This window comes from Zonotrichia leucophrys, chromosome 6 (assembly GCF_028769735.1).
Source record: "Zonotrichia leucophrys gambelii isolate GWCS_2022_RI chromosome 6, RI_Zleu_2.0, whole genome shotgun sequence".
NCBI lineage: Eukaryota > Metazoa > Chordata > Aves > Passeriformes > Passerellidae > Zonotrichia > Zonotrichia leucophrys.
This window is the reverse complement of record NC_088176.1, coordinates 16,429,424-16,450,529: the sequence shown is the minus strand read 5'-3', so window position 1 is coordinate 16,450,529 and position 21,106 is coordinate 16,429,424. Positions and strand designations below refer to the sequence as shown.

General features: G+C 41.5%; 1 long non-coding RNA gene across 3 annotated transcripts in view; it reads left to right on the top strand.

Annotated features, from left to right (window-relative positions):
• The window catches only part of LOC135449769 (uncharacterized), a 31,936-nt gene extending 11,099 nt beyond the window's left edge, over window positions 1-20,837 (top strand). Inside the window, exons 4-5 of one of the 3 annotated variants that reach the window (XR_010440830.1) lie at window positions 15,654-15,829; window positions 20,783-20,837. This is a non-coding gene — a long non-coding RNA (uncharacterized LOC135449769). Of the gene's footprint in view, window positions 1-9,156; window positions 9,275-15,653; window positions 15,830-16,627; window positions 16,938-20,782 lie in introns of those variants that run through there. The other 2 variants (XR_010440831.1, XR_010440832.1) reach the window with 2 other exon arrangements.
• Window positions 20,838-21,106: the final 269 nt, after the last annotated feature.

The window sequence follows — 21,106 nt, the reverse complement described above, 5'->3', positions numbered from 1 at the left end:
CAGTCATGGTGACTGTTTTCTTTTCCCTGGACTTTCATGTTGGAGGAGGTGCAGAGGGTAACCTGGGACATTGGTAAGTGGCTTTTCTTGTAACACCAGATTTTCCTGCAGCACACACGCGAGCCCAGCATCTGTGTGCAACTCAGCACAAGTCATCCTGCAGAGGAGATCACACTCAGCTATTGATGGAAGGGTGACAGGGCCCCTGAGCCATGCAGAAGTGGCTCCTCCATGGCTTGCACTAGTTCATGGAGAAGGCATCCCGACTATGTCACTGCCAGACAGCTCTGCCTTATTAGGATGAGGCAGCTCTCTTGTGAGCCTGCGCCTCCTGCCTTGCTCAGAGCTGATGAATGGGTGGGTACCAATCTGACTCTCACATTTTTCATGCCAAGCTGGTTATCCTGTTTTAACATAAACTAGAGCCCTTCTCTTTAAGCTGTATGTTGGCATTTCTTTGAGCCTAAATCTGTGATCTTCTATCTTGGGAAGGCACAGACTGTATTCATTGCTGTCTGTGTGTGAAAGCTAAATTCCTCACATGTTTAGGTTCACAGCAAATCCTGTAGTGCTGGTGCAGAAGGGAGAATTTCTACCTGAACCTCTTCCCTTCTCAATCTGTCAGCAGTGTTTTTTTCATGTGGGAGCTTCCTGAGGAACTACTTTAGTATTAACAAGCAATCATTATTAAGATTACTTGGACCAGGGCTTGCATGATGCTATGGAGTAAACACAGAAATAAAACATGGGCACTGGCATTTGGCATTATTGGCAATTAAGAACGTGACTGGCTTTTTACGCCAATAAATTCTTTACATTAAAAAGCTGCTGCAGCAGAAAAAAAAATAGTTTCAAGGAGGTTAATTCTATTCACCCATTTCCCTAAAGGATCACAGCATGCTAAACATGCATTTTTTTCAACACTGAGTAGAGCCTGTGCATTCTGTAAGTGAAGGCATTGGTCTCCATTTGCAGACACTGAAGCTACAATTTAACACGTGTATCTGCAGGCCAGCTGGTCACTTGTGCAGGTCTGTGGCTGAAAGTGCTGCAGTCTGGCAGTGGGACAGCTCAGCAAGGAGTCAGTTTGTTACTGGGAATGGGCAAGATACCATTGCTGAACTTGACTCTGATTTCTACCATTTGATGTAGTCTGGCCCAAAATGTTCAGGCAACAAGGTATCCTGATATTTGCCTCCAGCTTCAAATAGATGGTTTTGCTGAAGCTGACAACTTACTCTTGTTTGTTCTCTGCTCTAATTTTGAAAGCAAAACAGGACTTTCTGAATACTCAGAAAACAAGTGACAGTATTGTTCCAGAATAGACTTAATGAGGGTAACTTCTGCTTTTAGGAGTCTCATGACTCCTTCAAACATTTTCTGAGACACCATTAGTCAGTAATGGCTTTTTCCAGTAGTAAGTGTAGGCTTCTACAGCACCACCACCTCAGAGCAGCTCTGAGCTCAGTGGTGAAGAGGACAAGATTTGGAGTCCCACTGCACTGAGTCCCACTTATTTTGTATGAATCACAAAATGTTAACAAGTTCCCCAAGTGGTTTGGAATCTTTTTCTGTTGTCTAAATTCCTGTTACAGCCATAACTAACAAAATAGCAGAATAAAAAAAGAAAATTCCTCTCATTTCTTCTCCAAGTGAGAAGTCCCAGTGACCACTCTGGGGGAATCTCTTTTTGTTATAGCATTTCATTCATTTTTCTGCAATAAACTGTGAATTGCAGGAGGAGGATATTACTCTTCTAGACTCTCAGTCCAATAGGAGATTGATTTGTCCTGAGGACTTGTATTAGTTCTCTTATCTAAATTTCCCAGTTACTTTAGAGCTGTTGTTCCTGTAAGTTTTGCCAGGGCCATCCCAGAACACTTCCTGCTCTAGACTTTCACCAAAGCCAAAGAGCGCAGCAGCTACACCCATAACTTCCTTAGACAGATTCCTGAGAGAATGCATCATCTCTCCTTTCTTGGCTTGCTGTAACATGCTGAACTTTTATAGGCACTAGACATTTTAACACTTTCTAAATTTATGCCAGCAAAGGCATGAGCAGTGTAGAACCCTGAACTGCATCCCTCACATTGCTGTGTGTTAAATATACCTGAGAGTGCAATGCCTCTGGCCTCTCAGAGATTCTACTTTGTATCAAAGACACAAACTCTTAATTAAAAAATGCTGAAAGAAGGCCTCGAGCAGAGCAGTTCTGTAAATCATTAAATTCTCAGGTCTCAATCTGCAGAAAAAAAGCAACGTGTTTAGACTATTACACTTGTGCAGAGTGTGATTGTCTCCTCTTCAAGGATTATCGGTTATGGTGAAGAAGAAGCATGCAGGGGTTATGAAAAAAAGGAAATCAGAGGTGAAATATAATGCTCACCTTTTCTTTAAATATATATGTTGTTATTAGCCACAAAAAGCTTATTTCTCCATTGTGAAATAATTGCAGTAGCAGCTTTATTACTGTAACATAGTTCTGCTTCTAGTTATACTTGTAACACCAACAAAAGCTCTTTATGGCTGCTTTTACAATGATACCTGCTTAGGATAAGCTTGAAAACTCTCTAATATTTCATCCTTCTTACAGACCATTCCTTGGCTATTCATTATACTTGCTTCCCCACTCCTGTTTTCTTGGAAATTCTGTGTAAAAGCAGCATATTGGTTTCCAGTAACTTGTTGTGAGCTTTCCCTTAACTCTGTAGGGGAGAAAGGGCTTTGAGGTTTTTTTAATCCTTTTAGATGTTGATTAGAAAAACATTTTGACTTCAGAATTCTCATGTTTGCTCTGTAAAGAACAGACTATAGTCAGAGAACCAGAAGATCTCTCAAACAGCTGCTGAAGTTTGAATGACTTAGAGCAGATCCACTATAAAGTGTCTTCCATTTGATATTTGCCTTCTTTGGCCTCACAGAGGAATTAATATACTCCTCTGTGGTTCCCACAGAGCTGGGCATGAGCTGCATCAGAGGAAGTGCTTTATAAGTTACAAGTTCTGAGGTTTGTTTGGGTTAGTTGGCTTTGCTGTAAATGGGTTTGCATCTAATCTTGTTTCTATTGGGTTTATTCAAAGTAATGGCTGTTAGCTGATCGAATTACAGTAGTATAATTCCTGCCAGAATAGAAGTCAAGCATTAGAAAATATAAAAATTAAAATCTAAGGGTCCCTGAATAATACAGAGAGGCATGTAGCATAAGATAGATTTATGATCCTATCTGTTCATTTTTGTACTAAGTATCCAAACTCTAAATTTTATTTTAGGTAACCTTATTGTCACCTGAAAACTTTGCTGTTTTCCCTAAACAATCACTTTACAATTTGGAAGCACATCCAAAATGGCAGTTAAAAACAATTTTGGTGGTGTTCATCCCTGATGTGATTTCCACATTATCAGACGTCTGGCTTCATAGGTTTGCAGATTTTATGTCTTTGAGAAAGGGACAGATTTGCTGGTCATAATAACTTTCTTACTGTATGAAGCACAGACTAAATACCTTCTAGGTAGTGAGATAAATGTTTCTGTCCTTCCATTGCTGCAGCTCTTGGCATGGGCATTGCTATGATGGAGGGTCTGCCTCAGGAGAAGCTCCCCAGGTCTCCATCACTGACTTGTAAAACTGGTTACTGTCTGGTCCCATCTCGACTGTGCAGTACATGGGGGCTGGATCCAGCTGCCAAAGCCCCTCTAAGTCCCCTGTGGCTGCACAGTGACAGATGGCTGCTCTGCAAGGCCTGGGTGTGCAAATGCTGATCTCTGATCTCTGCTGGGGCCGTGGACACCGCGCTTCAGCTCCCACGTGCCAGAGCCACTGCCGGGGCTTGCCATGAAACCTTAGTCCAGGGCTGTCCACCTAATCCTCTGCAGGTGGCTGGTAAAGCCCTGAGCTGGCTTGTGCCTTAGCTTGGCATGCAGCAAAGATGGGAACATGAAAACAAAGACAGCCAGGTCACCCTATGGGGCTGCAGGGGTACGAGCTGCAAGGCTGATGGAACTCTGCTCCAGCACAGTCCCAGGCAGGAATAAAGGCATGGCAGCAACAGTGCTCCTGCAGGAGTAAAGGCATGGCAGCAACAGTGCTCCTGCAGGAGTAAAGGCATGGCAGCAATAGTGCTCCTGCAGGAATAAAGGCATGGCAGCAATAGTGCTCCTGCAGGAGTAAAGGCATGGCAGCAACAGTGCTCCTGCAGGAGTAAAGGCATGGCAGCAACAGTGCTCCTGCAGGAATAAAGGCATGGCAGCAATAGTGCTCCTGCAGGAATAAAGGCATGGCAGCAATAGTGCTCCTGCTGACTGCCAGCACCAGGAACCCACTGACTGAGGCTCTGCTCATCTCCGACTGCCTCCAACATGGGAGCTGGGGTAGGAATGGAAGAAAATTTACAAGGCAGTAATTTCAGTTAAAAAAAAAAAAAAGAAAGAGGACCTGTTGAAAGGATTTATCTGAAATTTTCTGCTTCTCTGAACAGGTAGCTCATATAAAAAGATCAGTGCTGTCTAACAAAACAGGGCAGGGCTGGCTTTCATTTTATAATTTCAAGAAAACAAGCCTTGTAGAAATAAATGAAACACTGAGGGAGATGGGGATGCCAGCTTTGCTGAGTCCTTTTCCCCATGCATTCTGATTCCTCCTTAACTGATTGTTTTCCTATTTATTATGGTGCTTTTGCTGTGGGTAGAATGAGAGGAGTAATTGGATGGTATCTTTCTCCCCCTACTGCATTTTTAAGACCCTTTGGAGAGTTTTCAGAAACTGAAAATACTTTCAGTTCTAGACTTTCATTTCATGTAATTCAAACAGATTTTTTTCCTAATGAGATTTATGAAGTTCTTGGGTTTTAACTACCTTTTTTCATGGTTTTTAAAAGTGGCATTAGAATTAGCACCAAACCCAAAAATAATCTGAGGTTTTCTGTAACATAGGGTAGGGATAAAAGGTTTCCCATGTTACTGGCCTTCTCAAGGCAGCTGAAGATTTGTGTGACATTCTGATATAATCTTATCCTGGGCTTTGTTTGCAAAATGAGATCTTGCATGAATGAAGCCTGAAGTGCAGCACATGAAGTTAACCCATCACCTGGCCATCTTTGTCTCTGATGTGCTGGAAGGAGGGACAGGACTGACATAGCTTCTTCACTGGGGGAATCCTTCATACTGTAAAGGTGCAAAGTTTTGGTTGAAGTAAATAAAGTTCAAACTGCAGCACTTCTGTACCTGGGGAGTTGCTGTCTGAGAATCTCAGCTGAGGCCAGGGTTCCTTTGTCTTCTACACTTGACACTTCAAGTTCACATCTTTCTAAGTCGTATTACTGTGAGCTACCAATACTAGAGTCAATTAGGTAAGGAGATTACTTTGTGCTGTTGTTCATATCTATTGCAATACTTCATTGGTTTTCTAGGCTGCATGACAGGAAGGAGAGGTTAAGTTGTCTTTTTCAGACTTATGTGTTATCTATGCCAGGATGGGACTAACAGCACCTGTGTCTAATAATGTCTGCAAAATACTTTGTCATCATTTCTTGGACATGTTGGAAATTATAATGGGCTTGAAGCAAAGATTTTGGGCCTGGGTTTCCTCTTCTTTTCCCTGCAGCTGTTGCACAGAGTTCATGTATTGTGAGAGTGAAGATTCATCTCTAATCTCTGCAGACATGTTCCTACTTGCTGTGTATGTTCTTCTTATGTCAGAGCCCAGCATTGGATTAGTGCCAGGGATAACATTACCATGCATTTCCTTAGCATGGAGAAGTGGGACAGCACATGAATATTACCTTTGAAATGGCCCTGGCAGGTTTTGCCAGCCATCTGTCCAAACTGTGCAACATTTACACTGAGTATGGCGCTCTGGGTAAGACCTGCATCACTTTCCAGGTGATCTAACTTGCCCCTCTCCACTGTAACCAGTGCATCCCAGCACAGAGCTCTCTCAAAACAAGTGCAGTGCTTAAATCATGTTTTGTGGTCTCACTCTGAGAGACTTGCTCCAGAATGGCCAGCAGCCCAGTGCTCAGGGCTTAATGCACCAGCCAGGAAGCAGAGCCAGGGCAAAACAAGGACTCTACCTGATAGGGAACAAGAACCTGGCCTGGACATGCCATGAGTGCCTTGAATGCCAGGCTGCTGTTATTCAAGAGGTTTCTATCTTTATTTTTATCAAACAGAGAAGCTTTTTCTTTCAAAGCTAAGAAACCAAAACAAAAAAAAAAAAACCAACAAAAATATAATCTATTTTTCTTTGGCAACTACTACCTAAGAATCTAGCAGCTTAAGTCCCCCAATAACATCAATTCGAAGTAGAGAAGATCTGTTTTGCCACATTTTACAAACCAGGACATGAGAACAACCATCCTGCAATGTAAAATAACCCCAACAAAACAGAGTACTGACACAGTTGTTCTCCTAGTTGAGCCAGGCGATGCCTCTCTTGGTCTCAAACCCTGAGTTACACAGGATACAGCAGCCTCGGAAACATTTACACCTAGTCCCCCTCTGTGGTGTGTCCCAGCTGGCTGGAAGACCTTTCTAACTTCCACCTCAGCCCAGAGGAATCTGGATCTGCCCTTTCCTGTCTGAGCATGGATTCAGAAATCAGGCTGGTATATGCATTTTGAAAAGATACTTCTCAAAATGTTCTAGTAAGGCAAGCTAAAAAAGCTACAATTTCCACAGGAAAAAACATGATGTGTGTCTTTCAAAGGCATAACTATAGTGAAGTGTGATAATTGCCAACATGTGTATCTTATTTTCAAAATGTAATCCAGCCAATCTCAGTTAATAAACTGGATCATGCATTTGTTTACAGTGTTCTTTGTTGAAAAGAGAAGTCCCATTTATAATAATCTCATACACGTGGAAGTAATTTTATTCATGTCTTATCAGTTGGTCATGCTTTTAGAATAGTCTTTATTCCAGTTGCACTAAGGCAAGGAACATTTTAGTTACAAATCTGATTAAAGAAAAATTAGTGAAACTTGTTTGCTAAGCACTGCAGACAAAATGAGAATTATTTCTGCATTGTCTGTTGTTGCACAATATACTCTGAGCCTGCAACTCTATATATGTTGTTGTATACTCTGAGCCTGCCCAAAAACTCTGCCACATGCCAGCTTAGGCCAATATCACCTTATTTTCCTCTTTTATTCCAGTCTTTCCCGCACTGAACACACATTTCAAGCATTTGCCAGATGGGAATGCTGCTGTCACCCAGCAGAACTTTGCAAACAATGTCTTTCAAATGCTGCTCTCCATATTGTCCAGATTGCATAATTCCCAGGCAAATGAAGCCAAGTTAATGACTTTTTAAATTCCCCACTCCAAAAGAGTAGAAAGCCTGTACATAGGAGTTTAAAGGAGCAAGGACTTCCTGAAAAAACCTGTGGTGAACTTAACATCATATTCAATTGTCTTTAACAGTTGCAGAACAGACTAATAACATTCCCAGTTCAGTTTTATGTCAGATTTTGACTAAGCTATGATTGTATTAATAGAGAGAAGTAAATAGTGATGGATTTTTTGCAGGAATATATACTTTTTCATCATTGTGCTTCAGCTTTTATGTGCAGAACTTTTCTCATTGCTCTAGTTTTTGTTGGATTAAAATATTTATGTTCCCTATTTTCCTGTATTTTGCAATCCCAAAACAAGTATTAAACCATACAAAAGGGCTTTTTAATATTTCTGCCTGTTTTTCTCCCCTTACTTTCATTCTCCTAGCAAGCAGATCAACTGTGAGATACCCATATTCCCTCTGAGCAGACTTGCTTCCCAAATAGCTTCCTAGACATCAGTGGATGTCCTTGTTGTGTCTGGCAGCAGCTACCAAACTGTGATTTACCAGCCCAGTGAGATTCTGGCAGTTCCAACACGGCGACTAGCCTGACAGAAATACAATTGTTCCTTTAATTTATATGGTTACAAGCCCAACAGCAGCAGGATAAAATGAAGGAAAATTTGGGAAGGGAATCTAGGGTAAAAGCTAAATAGCTGTGAACACAAATATCACAATCTGGCTCTTGATCATAAACGGTGTTGTTGAATGCTGTAGGACTGTTGCAGATGTTTTGTGATGCAAAAGAGAGAGGAAATCCTTGGCATTTGAAGATCACCTGCACATGCCAGGATGCTTCATGCATAAAAACATTAACTTTGCACCCCAATCACCATCTGCAGATACCATTTCAGCTCTGTTGCAGAAATTGTGCCAGTAGCTTGTCTGGACAAATGAAATTATTTTGCCTTGGCTTAATTCAGCTCCAATGTCATGAAGGATTTTTCTTTATAAGACTTCATCCTAGTTACACTATGTGTCCCCAAATCATCTTACTTGTTTGGCTGTTTCAAAAGAACCACCTTACAAACTTATCCTTTTGGTTGCTAAATTATACAATAAAAGTGCAATTCAAATGCAGAGCTAATTCCACAACATTTAATTTAATCTAGTTTATTGTTTCATGACGTTTATTAAATGTTTAAGAGGCCAAAGTCTTGTAATACCCAAAGAATGGAAGTTAGTTGAGATCCACATCCAAAACAAATGAACTTGTCAAAACCTATAGGGTCTGACAATAAACATCAGGTTCTTTTATGCTAATAACTCCTTTACAGACATCTGCACTTCATAAAACTGGAATTGCTTTGTTAGATTCATGCATCTGATAACTGTGAACAAGGATGCTGGGTACTCAGGAGACTGGCTGTGGGAATGGGTAAGGGCATGCAAAGCCACCCAGCCCTCCTCAGAAAGCTCAGTGTGGCTGACAAAAGGCCATATGGATGTATTGAGGAAAAAGCTGCCCAGAGTATTTAGAGCAGTGAAGTGCCTCATTTGTGAGTACCAGTTTTAGAAAGTCAAATTTTCTAGGTCATTCAGTTCAGAAGTTGGAGGATGAGAAGTGGGAGTCTGAGACTTTGGTTCTTTCCTCCTTTGGGCTCCTCAAAGACACAGAGTAGGCTGGAGAAATTATTGCCACATGCTCAAAAGCATTCACTCTCTTTGGCTGCACTGGTCTTGCTTTCTGCTGCTCTGGCATCACAGAGCAGCTCTCGGTGCCCTCACCTGGGGGATTTCACCAGCAAGGGACAGGCAGAAGCCAGCCATGAGCCCCCGTGCTGATCTCTTGTAGTCCATTCCCATGGCTTTTGTTATTTCAGCTCCAGTGTGAGGGTCCACCTGGATGCTCAGCCAGACTTCGAGAGTCAGGCAGAAACCAGAACGGAGAAACCATCATTGCAAATTGCACCTTATGAGAGATGGGCTGCTGAAGGTGGGCTATGAGTTAAGGAACAGGAGGGAACTTCAAAGGGTGAAGAGCCTGGACTGGCAGGTTGTTTTTCTCAGTGTGGATGTTGCATGAAAGAACTGTGGCAAGAGCCTCTGAAAGCACGTCTGAAATGCTGACACCCCAGGCAACAGGTTGTACACAGAGTTGTCCTGACCTTGGCTAAGGTACGTGGAAAAGATTTCCAGTTTTGTACTGCATGTCCTCCCATTTGTCAAATGACATAAGTTTGTGGCTTTGAAGGTTATTTTGTTTCATTTGTGCCCATCAGAATGTGAAAAGAATGCAGATGGAAGGTTGATTTACTTCGGGTTTTGGTTTTGGGTTTTTTTTACCACAAGAGGAGTGAGGTCTAGTGGAAACTATTTACTCCAAAGTGGAAACTTCCTTAGCTTCAAACGTGCAGGTGCCTAAGGAGACCCTGCTTCCTTGTTTAGGCAATGGATACTATATCAAACTGGCCTGGAGGATCAAACAGTACTTTATTTAGGGGTACTGCTATGAGAATTTCCATATGGAAATCAAAGGTGGCTTTGGCTTGAAGAGAAAGAAAAACTACGGATTAAGTGCTGCAGTCTTGCAGCTTTTTTACTAATGAGGACACAAGTGGTTGACTGCAGGGTTAACCCCATGGCACTTCAAACTGTGTGACTTTCTGTGGGAGACACTAAAAAGTAAAAATGAGGAAATACAGCAATGAGAACTTTAACTGTCAAATCAAGATAGTTTTATGGTGTTAATGCAGACAATACAGAGAAGTGGCCTTTGCCTTTCATATAGGTCCTGTTAAAATAATTAGCGCTAAAGAGATGAAGCTTTGGAGAGTCCTGTAATGTCATGAAATATTCATTTCTAGTAAGCCATTTAAATTAGAAGCATTGAAGAGAGAAATCATTCCGAGACTTCTCACAGTCTGTTGAACTGTTAGATGGGAATAAGGAGCGGGAGTGGGGAAGAAAAAGTGGTTTTGTTTTCTTTAACTCAAAGCCTGAGCTGTAGTTTACCGCTATTATTGATGAATCCCTTGCTATTTCACTCATGTAGTCACATGATGCTGACCAAAACTAGGAAGGAAATGTTTGAAATGTGTACCTAAGGCCCTTCTCCTGTTTAAGCAATTTGTAATGCAGGATCTAGAGTAGTATCAACCAGAAAACCTGCTCAAGGTGCTGGTTAACACTTTGTTGAAGATTTATTACCATCCAAAACATGAAAAATTGTTGTCAGTTGGCTGGCATTATAGTAGGGAGATCTCAATAGAAAAGAAAGCATATGCTGAGGCAATGTTTGAAAAAATTCCCATTGAACTACTCTGTTGCCAGCCAATGTCATCCACATTTGCTTGGTAGCAAAAAGATTTTCAGCATTTCTTCTTACTAAAATGAAACATTATATATATGTTTCATTTTAAATTAAATCACATACATTTAGTTCTACTTTGAAAAGGAAAACAAGGTTCACACCGCTTACAGTTTGGCTTCACTTCCTATCACTCAGTTCTCTCTTTTTTCAATCATCTTTAGGCAGAAACTCCACTGCCAACCAGTTTTAAGCATGACGCCTTTGATTAAATGGGCCCAAGCTTATGCAGCAGAGAATAAAGGGCACAGTGCTACAGCTTTAAAGGAAATGCCATCAGAGGAGTTCCACCCACAGACTGGGAGTCTGGAGTCTGACTTACCATGTGAGCTGAGCTCACATGAACCCCGAGTGCATCGCAGTTAGTGCTTTGCCCGCGAGACTACAACTAGCCAGGAGAGCAGTCAGGCGGCCACTTTGCATCATGAGCAAATGGAAAACTACTGAGGCAGGGACATCTTCTGTCCTTGACCTGTGTTTCCAGCTGTCTGTTACCATTAATAATTCTTGTTTGGGTTGGGACTGTGTTATCCTTGGTGCAGTACAAAGAGTCAAGTGATTTTTTTTTCTGCTTGAAATGTGTTTGCCATGACCTGTGGACACTGACAGCATCCTGGTCTCCATTTTATTCTCTTGATAAATCTACACAAGAGCCAGAGGTGCTGGATTTCTGTCTGCAGAGCATCACTGAAATGCTGAACTCTGGTGGGACCTGTTTCAACCATAGGACAGATTGCCTAAGGTTAAGGGGACACTCCTTAACCCAGAGATAACAATTTTGTAGTCATCCAACAGGGTTCCACAATCATTCATCAAAAACACCAAAAGTTTAAGAGGAAATACTTCAAACTCACTAGATACCCATCAATGTTAAGATGAATCTTCAAATAGAATGGAAAAAGACGCTGAGCAGTCCTTCTATTTGGAAACAATATCTTTTTCTAGAAAACAGTGAATTTTTACCCTCTCTCACCTTCCCTATATACCAATTCTTCAAAAGGCTGAGCAGCCCATAACAGAGTTATTTCCCTATTTCCATCTACTAGCACTCAGTGATTTGCTGTATCACACACAGATTGCCAGCTGTCTTTGGGCCTGTCCTTCTATTCCAGTTCTGAACAACACTGAGCATGACAGAATCAGGGGCTTCAGAAAGAAGGATGAATAATGCCTGTACAGAACTCCACTAGCTTCTGCAGTGTAGCTCTTGGAAGTGTGGACAAAAATCCAAATTCATAATTTTTTACCTCCGTTTTCCCCATTCACGGGGGCAGTGGAGTGAGATCTGTCCCTCCAGAGCTGTGGCAGTGCTGAGCCAGTTGCCCTCTCAGTAATGCTCCTGAGAAGAATGGGCACAGAATGTTGCAGTATCACCTCTCATGGGCAGAATAAAAAACTGCCAACAGATCCCTAAATGTACCATTGCCCAGGAAAGAGATGTTAGCAACAGCTCCATGCAAAAGGCTGCCAACTTGTTTTTGCATAATAAGTATTGTACACGTACATATTAAACATCATGATTCTCCTGAATAGCCTTAAGTACTTCCTGAATAATATCAAAGAACACACAATGTTTTTAAAGCAATCTTGGTGCTCTATCTCCCCTTTTTCCTCATAGTATACAGTCATTATATACATTAAAATGTGACAAAGTAAAAAATATTTTAAAACCCGTAACCTAGATGTCACTCGGTACGTTATCAAAATAGGTACTTCTAGCATAAGAAAATGGAGAACAACTTTTTCAAATAAATTATAAAGGTGATGAAACCTTTACCTTCATACAGGTTTTGGATTGTTAATTTTGGTAGCGCACCTTTTAGATGCAATTACAGGGCACATCTGTTTTTATAGAGAATAAATGATTACTGTGTGCAAATCTAACCCCAGTGGTGTTTGCATGGTGTTATGTTCTGCTGGACAGGCAGTTCTGTGCACTCAGTGGCCCTCTTGCACATATCAGATGTTGTCAACATTTTGGCATGGAATTCACTTAGTGCCATTTTCTGGCTCCATGCTCATGGCCCTGAGGTGCCACTTTGCTCCTGTGGGCAGAGTGAGCAGACAGTTGCATCATCCTGCCTTTGCACCTGTTCTGGAGGTTTTTATTTTACTCTGTCTCTTCTGCAGCTATATGGATGCTCAGACAGAAAAGGGAGATGGAGTGGTTTAACAGTAATGCAAGAGTGTTTTACAACATTTGAGTACAAAAGCACCAGTTTTAATGAGTACTTCTGGAATTATTAAAATGCATAGCAGCAGAGAAACAAAATAACAAGTTATTTGTTTTTATTATAACTGGCAATTTACTAAGAAGCAGATTGTTGTTAATGAAACTACTCATATGGGTATAATGGGCAGGATTTGTCTCTACAGCTCTCTAAGGCTGAAATTCAATCACTTTGGTTAATTTGTTATTTATTCAGAATGTTTTGTTTATTATCTTATTGTCCTTCACAAGTAAATTAGTGTATCAATTTCTCTGCTCCCCACCTTTCTGATTCTATGGTTCTAGAACCTGAAGGTATCAATTAAAATAATTCAGCAGATTCTGCTGTCTGTAACCATAATTTCAGACAGGATCTTGGATACTTTTTCTGAAAAGATTGTCAGAACAAGTCTTCTTTCCTGGATGCTCTCTTAAACCACAGTCATGGTGTGCCACCCAGAGTTGGGATAGTAGAGCCTGGGCACAAAGTGGCTTTGGAGATAGAATGAGGTCCTTTCCTGTGAAGTATCCCCTCCATGTTTCCGTAGAGATGAGTGACTTTAAATACAGCTTAAAAATAAATGCCTCTTCCCATGAAAAAAACACAGGGAAGAAAACAACGTCTCCAGTAGCTACACAGATACAATGTGTGATGGAAAATTGATGCCTAATATGGTGCAAATGATTACCTATGCTGGTTTTATTTAGCTATGACTCACTTCTAAACAGATCATTCCTCATCCTGCAAGGGACAGAGCGGAGAGAGGGATAAAGATTATCAAACCAGTCCCAGCTTATCTTGCTGGCAACACAAGAAGGCTTCCTTAAAATGTCCATTTTCCCTCTTCTATGGTGACTTCTACTGGGATTGACATTCCATGTCCCACTCTGCACGAGATAACAGTCTGCATTTCCTTGTGCCAAACAGTATTTTTAGCACATATTACAATTCCCTAGATGGAAAGCAAAACCACAATGTTGTATCTCAGTCCAATGGTATCACTTCAGGCTACAGCTGGTACTTAAGTCATACATCCTTAATTATATCAGATACAGAGTGGGATCACATTCTGTGCCCTGGAAGGTTGCTGTGGCATGTCATGTGTCAAATCACACCACAAGCAAAAAATATTCACTGTACCTTTTTTGGGCAGTTCTTGCAAAATATAACCTACGTACACATTCCCCTTCTGTGCATGTGTAGGCAGACAGGCACCAGAAGTGAACTTGGGCTCTGAATCCCAGGGGTGCCCTGTTTGAGTCTTTCCCAGGGGTTGATTGAGTCACACTTTCCTGCACAGCACCTACATCAGTGTGGTGAGTTCCAGCCTTGGGGCTGGTGCCTGACCTTCAGGAACTGCACTGAGCCACTGCTGAGCCCAGCCCCTGCTCCTGGCCCTCGCCGTCCTTTCAAGAATGGCATACCAACCTTTCTGGGTTTTTCCCTGGCTTAAGCACAACCAGAGCTCCACATGACCACACAAAATGTTCCTGCAAACACAGCGGAAGGGAGGATGACAGCACGTAGCTGTAGGGTGGGAGAGGGTGGACAGATTCTTTCTTACAAAAAGAGAAGTGAACACACCAGAACTGAAAGCATTCATAAAACTACAGACACTGCTGACTATCAACAGCATGAGCAACCTACGAAAAATACCCACCTTGTACACGTCTTGCATGAAGACGGGTACAGATGAAACTCTTGGGAGATAGAAATCTCTGGCATAAGCCATGATGTTTCCTGAGGGGAAACACTGCAATGAGACCTGGTGTTCATGGAGGCTTAAGAGACACAGAAAGCATCTAGGCAAGGTATATTCCATGTATATTTCTGGGCTGTCTCATTTTTATTCTCACTAGGGAAAAATACAATCTCTAAATTTTTGTATATATTTTTTCAAAACGAAAGGATTGAGAAAGAAGAATCCCTTGTGGGTTTGGGGGATTTTTATTTTTTCATCTGTAAAATTATTTTAACATCTTGAAATTATTTTACAAATTCAGAATTTGTAAAACACTGAGAATTTGTACAAATTCAGAATTTGTACTACACTGAGAGTTATAGGATTTTTAACAAACAAGATTTGGTTCAACCTCCATGTTTTTAGAGTTAAGAAAATGAACTCTGACTTTTCTGTAAATAACCTTTTAGAGAAATTATTCACAGAGCACACAATGACCAGAAAACATGTTTGCTATTTCACAGGGACAGCTGTAGCAGGAAGGGAATAGACTTCTGACCAGGTACCCATCAAATGATGACATGAGATATGTGACTCTCCTTATAAAATTCTGGGGCATCTGTTTAAGAGTAAGCTCCTGCTGGCATGATTTCAAATCCTGACCAGAAACTAGTTCTCATCTACAGCTGTCCAAAGCCCAAATAAATTAGCTCAGGTGTTTCACATTGCTTCATTCTGATAGGAAAGTCTAAAATGTTTTCATGCTATGAGCATTGTAGATGTGTAAATCTTGGCCACTAAATAGAGCTTGATGTGGTCTCGTCTATTGTTTTGATATAGCTGAACATTTTATGGAGTAGATTATAGGAGAGAAATTACTGCTGAAGACCCCAGAAAGAGGTATAGCCAGTAAGTGTTGAAATTCTACCATTCCTCAGAGAATATAAAATTATTGAGCATTGAATGTGTATTATATGTGAGCAATGCTTCAAGCTTATAATCTTGTTATTTGTCTTTATTTGTATTTGGATCTAGTTTGGTTCAGTAGAATGAAAGGATCTTAACTTAAAAATACTTTTCTGCTACCATTGTGACAACTTCTCTTTGTTTCTTAAACAGATGGGGGATGCCTCCCCAAGAAGAGTACAATAAAGAAGTCGTGCACGCTGACTTGTACTGGCACAAGTGCTCTTATGAAGAGTCAATTTCTCACTGGAAAAAATTACAGCTATGAATTGGAAGGTTGTGTTAAATGACTAAGTTCAGTTGAAACATGACCACAGTACTTGCAACCTGTAAGTATTCTTAAAACTGACAAAATTAACAAAAACCTACATATTTATTTATATATCAACATTATTGCAAATAATTTGATATTGCCTCCGCTTGTTACAGATGGAAACTCAAGCTGCAGACAGATCTCTGACTAGGCAGGCCCTCCCTGGCTTTACCTTCCTCCTCCTGTCTTTCAGGGTTCTTAGAAAGGAAAGAGGACAGGGTGTATGTCATGTTTACATTGACCTGCCCTCTCCTGCAGCTGTTGGCAGGACACTCTGCAAGGAAGGTCATGTCTTTTACAATCTCCTAGTTTTGTTTTCTAATCTACCAGAGCTTAGGTTATGGCAGAGAGCATTTCTTTGGCTGCACAAAATAGAGCAAAGGAACCCACTTGTGGTTATATATATTTAGGTTTATTTATTCTATGAGGGGCAGTTTGTTACCCTCAAACTGTGCTGTAGATCACTGAATATAAGTGATCCACACTACGACAAATTTTCTGAGTCATTATGCCTTGGACCTAAATACACATACTCAATAAATACCATGGTGGAGGTAGAGCTGTACCCAGCAATGATTCCTGGAGAAGGAGGTTTCAGTGATCACTGAAAGAAGGTCCTTCCTTGTCTAAATGGGAGTGTTAGGAAACCTTCCCAGGCCTGGGGATTTTGCCTGTCCTTTCACTGTGCTATCAAGCAGTACGTCAGCATTTTGGGCAGCATTTTAGATGTTTTCTCAGTTACTTTTGTTTATGGTGACTCTGTGAATGTAGTTCTGTTTCACCAAAAATTACCATTATTTACACTTGTTTCCAGGGCACACCATCCTTGGATTATCACTCTGGTGTGATCACTTATCTTCTTATTCCTCACTGCTCAGGACTGTAATGCTGGAGAACACAGTAATGCTGGAAGAAGGTTACAGAATAAGTGTCTGTACAGTCAAAAGAGACAGAAAACTAAAGGATCTGCAACCACTGCATAAATAAGCCACTTGACACCTTTAAAAGCTTCAACTCACTCTATTTTTGGAATAAAACTAGCATCTGTGCTGACAGCTTATATGCCAAGTTTCAGCTTGATGCAAATTTGAGAAATCCTGAATAAAAACTGCTAAATCTCAAGAGCACATAAACACTACCTGATCCTAACTGACATTCAAAACAGACAGTAGCTAAGCTGCAGTATTTATATAGTACACTACTTCATACTCTGAAAGATAGAAACTAATCTTCTTTAGACATGCTTTACCAAGTGTACAATTGGGTCACCTGAAAGGTTATTATAAATAGAACTATTTGGATAAATACAAATGACATTATAATTTGGTATCACTGTCTTGGGAAGGAGCCTGTACTCTGGCAATGCTCTCCAGCAAATCAGGCACCTTTATACTCAGTAACCGTAAATCCTGCAATATCAGCTGAAAATGTGGGAGACTGTGTGCATTGAATTGAACCTGGCTGGATGCCAGACACCCACCAAAGCCTCTCTATCACTCCCCTCCACAGCTGGACAGGGGAGAGAAAATACAAGAAAGGGTTCATGGGTTGAGGATAGGACAGAGAGAGATCACTTGTCAAATGCCATCATGGGCAAAACAGATGCAAATTAGAGATAATAACTGAATTTATTACTAACAGAATCAGGATAATGAGAAATAAAATAAGACCTTCCAAACACCCTCCCCCATCCCTCCCTCCCTCCTTCCCAGCTCCACCCCCTCCCCAGCCGTGAAGCAGGGGAGTCAGGGTATGGGAGCTATGGTCAGTTCATCACACATTGTTTCTGCTGCTTCTCAGAGAGACGAGTCCTTCTCCTGCTCCAGTGTATTTTCAACAAGTATTGTAATTTATACAGGGAACTGATACAGCTGTTTATTATCTCTTGTTTATATATTTTATTTTGTAACTCCAGGATTCTCTACTGCCCTACTGTGTGTGCTCAGGAACTCCACTGAAGGTGAAGGCTTTTGCAAGAAATATCAAAATATTTATGTTTTAAGGAGAATAAGTGCAGGGAAATTTTTAAGGGAAAAGATTTCTTGAAATATTCATGGAGAATGTCAGATATATTAACCCCATTATCTAGACCAATTCTTTGCTTCTATAATGGTTCTGCTCCTACTGTTAAGCACTGTGGTGGAGTTTTCTTAATACAGGAATACTTTGTGGGGCAAGGACAGAGGATGGATTATGAACCACTTGGTGCACATTTCCTCTAAAGGTGAGAGAAGCAAAACAGCATTATTTGTCCATTCATTAGGTAAATTTAGTCACCATTACATTAGTAGTGTTTGCATTGCTCCTTTTATCCCACACAAACAATGGAGAACTTTTTGTGCTTTTTGGCAGACCAAGGAGGTTTTACTAGAATAGATGCTGTTTAAGAAGGAACAAGTATTGAGTGAGTACAAGTGTTTATGTAAAATAAGCCATAAAACACATCTTGATCTTATTTACTCACATTTGTGATATTTTTTTAAGGCCCTTGGTGAATGCACTCATGCAACACGCACTGAGCACAGCCCGTAGCCATGTGCCAGTGGTGCAGGGTGTTTGAGTGGCATCCACATCACACAGCACCCACCTGTGAGCACTTCTGGTGCTTCTGGAAAATCATGAGTTGTGTCACTTGCTGCCTCTTGCTGGCACACAGGGAGCTTCTAGTGTCTGAGCCCACACTGCCTGAAGAAATGTCCTAAAGCTGCAGCTTCTGCCCAAACCTGCTGTGAAAGCTCAGGTGTGCTCGTCAGAGGTGTGAACATTTCAGTCTGTGTGTGTGATGGGCCTGTAGTGACACCACAGAGCAGTGAGGGGTCTTGTTGGGAGTTTTTCTCTCTCTTCTGTGATTTTGGTCTGTGGCTATGGCAAAGCACTGCAGGGTGCTCCTTGTCTCTACTCTCTACTCCAGGAAAATTGCTGGAAAGCAGCCACTGGGTCTATGGCAGTGCCTAAAGGGAAATTTGCAACTAATAGCAGTGGGGGAAAGTTAAGAAAATCTTGGGAAGGTGAAGGAGTTGGGTTTGAAACTGATGGTGTTTACAGGAGACAGGGGAGAAAGCCCTCTTACACTTAGAAAAAAACTGGCTTTCTCAAGCAACTTGCCCCGAGCAGGGAAGATGGGAAAGTGAAGCAGTCCTGGAAGAAGAAAGGCTGAGCCTAGGAAAGCCAGGCTGGCACATCACCCAACAGGCTCTGCTTGGCCAGGTCCTGAGCTGGGGCACATCAGTGCCTGCGCTACAATTCTGCAGCTGGATCCAAACCAGGCTCCTGCTGCACATGAGGAACCAGATTTTGGGACAGCTGTCCTCAGGGCTTGCTCTGCTGCAGGAACAGCACCACTAACACTTGTAGAGGCTCACCCTCTGCTTTGGATTTCCATGGGGTTGTAGCCACAGATGAAAAGCAGAGGTGGTTTCTCTTAGAGACCAGCCTGAGAAGTGTGGCAGGAAGGTTGCAGATTTATCAGCAAGGAATGCACCATTCAGTGGTAGGGTAGCATCTTCCCCAGCCCTCTGATTCCAGCTACCATCATCATATGTGTGCTAGAGGCCTCTCTTCCTTGGGAGACTCAAGACCTCCACAAATTCAGACATCCCTCCTATTTGTAGAAGTTAGCCATTAATAGGAAAGGCAATTAGTTAGCTAACCAAAACACTGGAAGAAGCAGGCACTGTACCCATCCCATTTGGACATTGCAAAGGAAATACCATAGGTTGCATTAAAAATGTGAAAGTCTTGACAGTCTGCAAGCATGCAGCTCTCAATCCTGCCCAGACAACATATGGGGTTAATACTGTCTATGCCATTTGCCCTAACAACTTCAAGGACACTCACGCAAATCACTGTATGCATGATCTTATCCCATATTTATTACCTTTAAAGCTCGAAATCTAGGTAACTCCACCCTGTCAGACATGTCTGCGAGCTAATAAGCGATTTCCATGCTCTCCCAGCGAGGCCCCCGCCCCGAGCGGGCGCTGGAGGGAGCTGCAGCCCCGGCTACCGCCGCCTTGCCGGCAGCTCCGCCCGCTCCCCAGCACCCTCCGCTCCCCCGGCTCCTCCCCGGCTAAGAGGATGAGCAAATTGGAATTATTTAAATTGTATCTCCCGCTGTCACTTCAGTTCAAGAACGCTGTCTTTTTAAAGAAATCAGACTCGTTTGTTAACCGCTAAGTAAGAGGAGATTTACAAAGCCATGCTAAACAAACGTTAATTCTAACAGTGGTTTACAATTTTATAGGTCACATGACAAAAGTACAGAAGCTACTTTCTCAATTAAACATTATTACTGCCACCTAATTTGAACCTTCTTTAGCATGGCATATTTGTTTCTTATTTCCAGTTTGAATAGAAATTGGATAAAATTCTGTGCCTAGCATCTGCCTCTATCTCATTTAGAAATAAATTCCTGATCAGATGTGACAAAAGTAGTGGGCTACCTCCCAGCCTTAACAGCTGTCCCTTGCTATACCTTGGAGAGGACCATGCTACTGCTACATTCTGTACAAGTGAAATTAACGGAAATTCAGATTGAATAACCAACACCAGCTTTCTGGAGAGAAGAAATAGAAACCTTAGTAAAGCTGAGAGGTCACTAAGTGAATGCTCTTCACTTGGTGAGTTTTTCTCTTGCCATATCTTTCTTCCAATGTTTGCATAAACTGCATTATCACAGATAAGCTCCCTCTGAAAAAGCCACTGCATTTCTAAAAGAGAGGCTAATGATTTCTTTCAACCCAAAGGCCCTGTCCCATGGCAAGAGGTAATATAATATTCACCTTATTCAGGTAGACAAAAGTGAGTTAATCACTTACCTAGAATATATAGCTTAGGCACCAGAGTCCATTTTCATCTGGCTGGAACAGCTGTTATACTCCACCAGTCAGTGATGACAAGGAACTCAAAGTGAAAATGTAATGATGCAATAAGACAGAATTTCTGATTACCTCTTCCTTCTCTGTACTAGGAATGCCCAAGCTGGATGCATCGCAGCTGGTGATGTCCCTGCAATCAAACGTTTACCATTTGCCAAAGAAATATAATTGTCTGCCAAGACAACCCAACTTGCATGTAAGTGCTTCAGATGATTATCCAAGTTCTTTGCACAATTTTTTAAATAAACATTTATAATTTTATTTTTTAAATGAGACTTTTCAAGTACTGGGGGATAGCCAAAGGGTAAGTGAGAGCAATAGATTCATCTAATGTTAGTCATAAGGAAAATAACATGGGCTTAGCTTAGGAGGGTTTGAGTGAACCTTGCATGTGTGCTTCTGGAATAAAAGAATTT